This window comes from Neovison vison, chromosome 2, assembly GCF_020171115.1.
Source record: "Neovison vison isolate M4711 chromosome 2, ASM_NN_V1, whole genome shotgun sequence".
In the NCBI taxonomy this organism is placed as follows: Eukaryota; Metazoa; Chordata; class Mammalia; order Carnivora; family Mustelidae; genus Neogale; species Neogale vison.
In genome coordinates this window covers 221,984,308-221,993,813 of record NC_058092.1, presented here as the reverse complement: position 1 = coordinate 221,993,813, position 9,506 = coordinate 221,984,308, and the positions used below count along the sequence as shown (strand labels likewise).

Below are 9,506 nucleotides of genomic sequence, written 5' to 3'. Positions count from 1 at the left end.
TGTATTATCTTATAAATTGCTTTTATTTGAGGTGACAGTATGTCTTAGAGATCTATGACAGTACATAAAAATCTACCTCGTTCTTTTTCATTGCTGTATAATATTCCACAGAACAGATGGAGTACTTCATTTAACTGTACCCCCACCTGATGGACAGTTAGTCATGTTCAGCTTGTCACTGTAATAAACAACATTGTGATGTGTATGTCATATTGTAGACACAGGAGAATATTTTTCTCAGAAACTGCTATTAAAATAGATTGTCAAATAAGAGGATATAAATATTAAATCTTGATAAACATGGTGAAATTTTTCTCCAGAAGAGGCTGTATCAATCAATGTCAACACCCACACCAGTATATATGTCCTCATTATCACCTTCTTCCTTGTCTTTCAAATTTATGGGAGCAAAACTGGTATTTCATTGATGTTTCATTTGTATTTCTCTGACTATAACTGAAGTTTTATGTCTCTTCATATAGTTCTAGCTATTTGAATTTCTTTTTCTGTGAATTACCTGCTTGTATTTTTGTCTTTTTCTTATTTGTTAATAAAAAGTCTTTATATATTTAAAATACTTACCTGCTAGGCTGAAAGAAAATATTTACAACATAAATGTTATTATAGCTTAATGTGTTTTGTTAGATAGTTTGTGCCCAGGCCAGACTAACCTCTGAGGAGCCCTCTCAGGTCCACTGCACAAGCCCCAGGCCTGGGGACTGCCAGGCTGAGCCTTCGCTGCAGAACCAAAGGCTAGGGGAGGCCATGTAAGGAGGTCCGGGATGGTAAGATGAGTGATAGCTCAGCTAGGCTCCCTTCAGTAGGAAGGTGTCTCAGTGGCCAGCCCCTCACCAGGGTCCTCCAAAAGACACCCTCCTACATTGCCCATAGCTGCTCCAAAAGCTCCATCCAGCTCAAAAAACTCCAGAAAGCCACTCAGAAAGCTCCAGCCACTGGAAGGACCCAGCTTCATAGGCCAGGCCAGCAAGGAGACCACAGAAGAGCTGTAGGAAGGACGGCTCAGAGCTGAGCAGTAGTATCTAGGCAGCAACCACAATGACAGTATCCCCTGGGGCTGTCTAGGTTGGTAACCTAGATGCAGTAGCATGGCCAGCCACCAGCTGCACTGGACCCACAGAGCACAGCTATTGGCCCAACAGGGTGAGCAGGGTGGAGGTATACAGGAACTACACTGGGCCCAGCTCATCTTTCTGAAGCAGGCTCAGGAGCAGGCCAGGTAGGGCCAAATGGCCATAGATCAGCAGTCAGGGTGCTGCCAAGGGTCCAGCAGCAGCTCCTCTGCCAGTCCAAGATTGGGGCCCGCCCCCACCAGCCCCAGGCTACTCAGCAGTAGCATCAGGAAGGAGGAAACTAGAGGCAGGGCTGAGGAATACTGAGCATGTCCCACACCCTCCTGAATGCCAGGTGGAGTCCCCAACTGGGAGTCAGGAATCCAGATTCTGGCCCAAGAGCCCTGAGCTCACTTGGCTTACACTCAGGCACATGAGCCCAGCAGACCAGAGGGCTGGCGAGTCACCCACGGATCACTGCCACCCATAGATTACTCTGGATCTAATTTTCTATTTTCTTAGATATCTAGCCAGTTGTCCTAAGTTCTTTCCTTGGTTACATGAAATGCAATCTCTAGACTATATTTATGTCTGGGTTCTACTGAGTTCCACTGATCCCTTTTTATCTACTTCCATTCCAATACCATATCCTGTTCATTACTGCAGTTTTATAGTATACTTTGATGTCTAACAAGCCATATCTCCATCAGTTTTCTTTTTCTTAAAAAATTGATGTACTCTTATACATTTTTCATTCCATAAGGGTTTTAGAATTAATCTGTCAGATTCTGGAGAAATTTGATGGGGAATGCAATTAAATTTTTAGATTAATTTATGAACAATTTATTGAGTCTTCCTAAAACACAAACATGGAACATTTCTATTTTATCAAGTCTTCTTTTCTGTCTCTCAGTAAGCTTAATACTTTTCCTCATGTTCATATCAGGAAATGATATTTTATAACTATCACTGGTATACAGAAATAGATGATAGGGAGAGGGAATCCCTCAAATTTGTGGAATTTTTTTGAGTTCTAATAAAAAATTCAAAGAATACCTGTTAAACTACTTAGATTTTTGGATAAATCTCAAGTACTATCAGCTGTTATCTCTTTCTGTCTAGTGGTTTACTTATTTTCCACGTCTTATTGCATTGTCTAGTATCTTCATTAAAATGTTGAATAGTATTGATCATACTTCTCTTGTTCCTGATTTTAGTAAGAATGCTTCTCATATTTCAACATTAAGTGATATGTGTGTTTGAGGTACATAAGTTTTCATATAGTTTGTATTCCACAAGAAAAAGCTAACGTGTGTGCGTTTGTGCACACACGTGTGTGCAGGCTTTAGTCTTACAGAAAGTATTAGAAAATAATTAATTTTCCTAACCTTCAGTCACATCCATTTAAGGAGTTTCCAAAAGCATTTTGTGAAGAGTGCCCTAATTAGGTTTCAAATTGTTTTCACATTAGCCAAGAGGTAAGTAAAAATTATTCCCCTTTGATTAAAATCACCAGGATGGACTTTGTGTCATTTCCTTCTAGGTTGCAATTCTATAACCACTTCAGCTCTATGAATGAGCCCCTCTAAGCACCATTCCCAATCCCCTAAGAATCCCTCTACCACCACAGTAATGACTTAAATTTTTCAACTTCTCCTATGCTCTATCCACATGGGCCTGGTGGTTATCTCCCTGACCCTGAAGAACCTCTCCTTTCCACATCTCCCCATTTTAAGCAGCTACTTTGATGTGTATGTGACCTGTATTTGCAGAAGCTGTCTATCAAGCAAATCATTCTACACCCATATAGTATCACTTACTGTATGCCTGGCACTATACTAGAATATTTAGTGGATAACAAAGGCATAAAAGACACTGCCTTTTTTCTAAAATTTCCCCACAATTGCTTGTATTGTAATTGCATAATAACTATAAGCAAGGGGCAAGAGGTCCCTGGGTGGCTTAGTCAGCTGAGTGTCCAGCTCTTGGATTCGGCTCAGATGGTGATTTGGTGGGTTGTAGTATTGAGCCCCATGTCTGGCTCCATGCTCAGCAGACCCTTTGCTTGTGGGATAAAACAAGTAAATAAATCCCAAAGTGGGGAAAAAAAGAAGAACTGTAAGCAAAACCAATTTCTGTAGCTAGGAAATTCTTGGAGGAGAGGCATTCTTGAATTAGGTCCTAAAAGGCCTAATAGACATAGGTCAGCACAGAAGGTTTAAAATGTGTTTGGTTTTGAACTAATTTATTTTCATTAGTTGCAGTCTGGACTGGGGCACACCTTGTCACACGTCTCCCCATATTGAAGCCGTTTTTAAATCAGTTTCACATAATCAGACACGTACCTATATCTCCTTCTCAATCATATCCTGGCAGGTGCCACATCTGCCTAAGGCATCTCTATAGGGTATTCATTACTATAATCACATTTGTCCTCACCTGGAGTATTTCAGTCCTCATCTAAGTGGCCTCCCCATCTTCAATTTCTCATCTCTCCAATCTTCCTGAGACACAGCTACCATCTCAAGCTTAGAGAGAAGCTTCAAGGATGCCAGTCTTCTTCTCAGGATTAATGACTTTCTATTTTCACACTGCGTTTAAAATCCTTGGTGACCTCTTCTACCTCTTAACAAGAGCTGGTTTTCTATAATGCAACCACATGTAAGTGTTCAATGAAGTGTTTACTTCTGCTCACACTGTTGTATCTGCTAGAATATCTTCCACTCTTTTTATTATCCAAGGCCTAGCTTCGGTACAAACAAACAAACAAACAAATAACCAAAAACCAAAAACTCATTATTTCCATCTCTCATTAACTCTGCCTTTCACTGGTTTTTACACCCGTTAAATTATGTGTGGCATATAAATTATAGTGCTGTGTTCTGTTTATGTGTAGCCATATTTCTTATCCTTCTTACCTAGATTGTAAACTCTGAGGAAGGCATTGTTACCTGCATCATTGCTGTATTTTCTTGGGGTGCTCACAATTCCTACAACACAGGAGGGCCTTTGTAAATTCCTTTTGGATTGAACTGATCAAGCTAGATAATAAACTGAGATGATCAGAGGTCATAAGTCTACCTTGGATTGGGATAACTTCCACGTATAATATTTTGCATTCATGGTCTGGAAGACTATGTATTAATTAGCTAGTTTTAGGCACTGAGAAAATCACAGTAGGAATTGTCAGCTTTTCCAACAGTGTGCCTGGACCTATCTTTTCTCACTCTCTCTCTCTCTTTCCTAGAATAAACTACAACATTGTCCTTCCCTTTCCTTATCTTCAGAGAGTGTCCCAGCTTCTTCCATGGCATTCTAATTTTAATTAAAACAAAACCCGCCTATTCATTTGAAGAATCAGTTGCATTTCTTTTCTTTTCAAATTTCAGTAATACTCCCGATGAGTTCCCAGAACAAGATAAACATCCTGCACCTACAAGGGCTCCGAGAGAGCAGTTCGCACCCATTTGAATGTATTTCTGAATGTTATTCAGAGATGCCTCACAGAGGATGGGCACTCTAGGACCATTACATCGCTTTTTATTCTCTTCACCAATCCCAGAGAATCCCACAACCACAGATTGGTGCTGTGAAATACCAGTGAAAGGGAAGTGGTTAAAAGGAACTTCTGAGTTCATTTCTTTTCTTCAAGTATTTATGAACAAAAAGTTGGAAAGAAATTCACAGCATAAGTACATTTAGAAGAAGGCTAAGAGCAGCAGAAAACCAGATGACACATTCTGGAATGGGAGCAATCAAGGTTCTATTCAATCCGTTCCCCCTACCCCCCGTGCATCAGAATAGTTTCCCCTTTGAAACTTCTTGCACAGTTGCACAGGTGTATTGAATTCACACTGATCCACACACAAAAAAAAAGGCGAAAAAAAAAAGATTGTTCATATGTCAACAGCTCTAGAAATTTCAGCAAATTCTTTAAGATGCAAAGATTAAAAATAATCCACTGAGGATTATTTTCTACTATCAAGACAATGGCAATGCTTTTTAGCTGTAAAGAGTCTCTTGATCTGACCTCAAGGTATTTGTTGAGAAAAAAACATTGTGTCTATGTCGGTGCCTCATACTAGGAAGGTATATGGCTCTGCCAGGATTCAGAAAACTTACTGTAAAAGGCTAGGCAGTAGATATTATAGGCTTGGCAAATTGCAATTACTCAACTCTGCCTTGTAGCTGGAAAGCAGCCATAGACCCTACATAAACAAATCAGCATGACTGTGTTCCAATAAAACTTTATTAACAAAACAGCCTACAGCCATGGTTTGCTCTGGGTTGGACTATATGTTCTTTGACTACAGTGATCATATCTTTTTTTTTAAAAAAGATTTTATTTATTCATTTGACAGAGATCACAAGTAGGCAGAGAGGCAGGCAGAGAGAGAGAGAGGAGGAAGCAGGCTCCCCGCAGAGCAGGGTCTCTGCCTCTGTCCCAGGACCCTGGGACCATGACCTGAGCTGAAGGCAGAGGCTTTAACCCACTGAGCCACCCAGGTGCCCCTGACCATATCTTTCTTAGGAACCATTGTGTCTCTAGGACCAAGACTGCGTCTAACACATAGAAAGTGCCAAATAAACACTGGCCAAAAAAAAAAAAAAAATCATTAGGTTAAAAACATACTTCTTGTCCTCAGCTTACCATCTCGTTTTTTGTGGAAGACCAAAACAGGAAAATGTAGAGTAAGAACAAAAAGATCCTGGATTGTGGATTCCAGGTTAGTTCTTCACTCAACATCAACTCTTTCTACCAACTTTAATGAGAGTTTATATTTCCACATGTCAAGAACTCAGTTAATTAATAATTATCTTAATTACTGAGATAGGGTTTAGTCTTAGGCTTATATTATAAAGTCACCATATTTAATGGCTTTCTAGGTTGTTTTGTTTAACTGAACTCATGTCAGAAAGCCAAAAGAAGTCCCATGAAGTTCACAAGATAAAAGATGGCAGTTGGCTGGATGACCAAGTACCCCCTCTATTCACCTTTACCTGTCACTTCTGACACAGTGTATATCTTTCATGGCATGGAAGATGAATCAGACCCCCATTGCTACAATTGACAAAATTCTAGCTGGGCTCCTATAAGGGGTTACGTAAAGGGGATATAGCAAGAATAGAGGCACAGTCTGAAAGTTAAGTGTTATTTGATATGGAATTTTCTCCCAAGCCAACACTAGGGGAACTGTGGCTGGATCTTGATTTGGAACAATTTGAGACTAGTATATCAGTTAGAGTCCCAAAATAAAATGGCTGGCATATGCAGGATAGTTCAAGTATAGTTCATGTACAAAGATGTGGACAGGGCATGGGAAAACCACAAAGGATGGTACAACATCCTAAGGTTAATAAGGGAAGAGAGTAACCGCCCCTAAGCCCAAAGAGACCAAGGGAAGGAAGACTCATGTGAATCCAGAAGGAAAGAGTAATCTAGAATTGGTCACCATGTGAAGAACAGTGATCTTGTGTTGCATGACATAGCTAAATGGAGTAATCCCAACATGAGTCATGGGTCAAGATGAGAGTGGAAGTAATTTACTATCCTCACTTCCCTTTCTCTCTGAAGCTCCTACTGGAGCTTCTGATTGGCTGCATTGACCCATAAGCCAAAGAGCAAGGATGCTTTTTGGTGCGGTCCACACAGGTCAGCCTCCAGAGGCAGTGAACAGGGTGAAGGCAGTGGAGAGAAGATCTGGAGGGACAAACAGAAGATGTCCAGCACAGATGGAGCCCAAAGTTACCAAAAGCCTAGTACACTGAGCCTGTCCTCTGTGAGGGTTGTTAGGTACACCAGGGTGGCATCAGATTGATTATCCACACACTCCCATTTTTCTCCTGAATGAGATTTTCACCGTCTACAAGGAAATGAATTGAGCAATTTTCTGTTCCCTGCAGTGTAAGGAGAATCTCTTGCCAACCACTGTCATTTAGCAGATGGTAGGTGATTCTGTGAGGCCTGTTTGGCTCCTTGTAAGTCAAATGTCCAAGGAAAGAGCACTGGAGTCAGGAATTCCAGCTCTGAGATCTGGCTTTGCTCCTAAGTAACTAAGTGACTGTGGGAAAGTCACTTCTCTTGGGGCTTTTCCTCATTTTCCTAATCAAAGAGAAATACCCATGGGATCTGACAACCTGTGATCAGGATCCTCAGAATCCTCTAGAAATGACTTAAAACCTCTGAAAGTTTTGCATGTGTGCATTATCAGCATTTCCTATCAAAATAGTAATGGTTCCCTCTTATCAAACGTTTAACTACCAACTAGGCACTTAGGTACTCTGCTTAACTTGTTCTCTGTCTCTTCTCTCTCATCCTTTCTTTCTAGAAAATCTCACTGAATCCCCATGACAACTTTGCAGCTCATGCGTCTTTTTTCTAATTTTATCATTGAGTGACTTGCCCAAGACACATGGTTAAGAAGCAGCAGAACCAGAATTCTCTCCACCCTCTGTAACCCTCAAGATCACGGTCCACCTACCCCATCTTCCCTTGATCCCAGAGTCAGACACACATGACTCAGGATGCCAAATGCACATTAATTGCCCCTCTAGAAGTAGCCTCAGGGCAACATGGGAGTCAATTCTTGGAGGGACAAGGTGTGAGAGTTTGAGTGTTAAGGTCCTCTCTGATGGCTATAGTGTGGGAGAGGTGAAGGAAGGATGATTCTGGACTGAGGAAATCAAGTCCCATTGAGCTGAGCCCTGGAAGTAAAGGAGACACCTTACAGAGCAAACCGAAAGGCCAGGGAGATCTTAAAGCTGAACAGGAGTGCTTCCTCTCTCACTGAAAATGATTTTTCCTGTTAGCCTTCTATAAATTTTGTTGGCCCATCTGATGAAAGAAGTATTGCCCCATTCTATAGTATGGGCTCTGGAGAAGAAGTTCCCCCACCCTAAAGGGCAAAGCCATCTATACTTTCCAGAGAGCAGAGGCAACAGAAGGTTGGTGTTCTCGGGGCAATGTGATCCGGCACATTCAAGCTGCTTGAGCCACCAGAGCTTCCTGCTGGCACTGCCGCTGGCTGCCCTGCCACCATCTGGAGAGCCTCTCCACCAGGTCTCAGCTGCCCTTTGCAAGCCAACCTATTCTGTTGCTTACTCCAAACAGGGCAAGTGGCTGAAGAGCATCTGTGAAGCCAAGATATCCCATCTGTGAACCTCCTAAGATATTCTGGAAAAGTCCAAGAAGGACTGTTCTGACCCATCCTCTGAGCAGTCCCTCTGAGGGAGGGAGAAGTCCCTTTGACCCAACATGCCGCATTTTTTTTACAGCCTGGTCAGTGGTGTCACCTACGGTAACACATCAGGGACACGATTCCCCTGAGGAAATCCCATTCCGGGGAGGAAATTATTTGCTGGCCTCTCTGCAAGGGCAGTGGTGACTCCAGAGTTGATCAACCCCGGACCTCAAGATGGGAGACTCTAGTGGGCACAGGCAGCCATTCAGCCAGGTCTGTCTCCTTTGTGTTGGCACGGCCATGACAACAGCAGACCTTGGCAGCCCTTCTGTTTGACCTGGATCACGAATGTGAAATGCTCTGCATGGCCTACCGAGTCCTCTAGATTCCACTTTGTTCTGCCAGAGGCCTTCTCTGCACACTCCATCAATCCTTGTAATCCCCTCCTTATTGCCTGGGTGCACGGATGGCTTAGCTTGCCTCCGAGCTGCCTGAAGCCTGCAGTCTGTTACCACTGCTGGTGCCAGAAACCCCAGGCTAGTCCCAGGGAAGGAGGAACTCTGAAGCTATCCATCTGGGCGGAGAGGGACGGAAAGGGATGCTTGGCCTTGCTGTTCTGGACCAGAGAACTCTGAAGAGCTTTTTGAATAGCCCAACAGTAAGGAATCCGTTGATGGAGTATAAAACCTGCTCCTGATTTGGCCTGAGAGCCCATGCTGACATGTCAACAGGAAATTCTGGTTGCTTTGCTGAATCCCATGCCTTCCTACCAATGATAGTGACGTTGAGATACCTAGGAACTTCATTTCCTCTCTTAACTTTGGTACCTGGCTACCTGAATTGCTTGCATGGGTGGGACTTCACAGATCAAGGAACTGAGACACAGAGAGATGAAGGGATTCATTCAAGGTCACAGAGCCAGTCAGTGGCAGAGCCGGCAAGCCAAAGACGAAACAAGACTGGACCCGGACTTATGATGAGGGACTAGGCACGGTGTGCACGTTCCCTTCAGTTCCTAACTCACCCTGGAGACAAACGTCACCCCCCTCATAATTATTGCTCTCACGTATGTCAACATATGGTTCTGGCCTTTAAGAAGTTTGCAGTCTGAACCTCTTCCGTAATACCACACTGAATTGTGTTTCTCCCACCTGTTTTGAAGACCTGCCTCTTTCACATCCCCTTCCTCTGAAAGTTTCCTTCTGATTCAGAAGATGAAATCTCTGGATGCTTTACCTTGTGTTTCACTTTTTCC

General features: G+C 42.6%; 1 pseudogene; it reads right to left on the bottom strand.

The window, feature by feature from the left end:
- Positions 1-641: 641 nt before the first annotated feature.
- On the bottom strand, positions 642-6,485 carry LOC122899294 (annotated as a pseudogene).
- Positions 6,486-9,506: the final 3,021 nt, after the last annotated feature.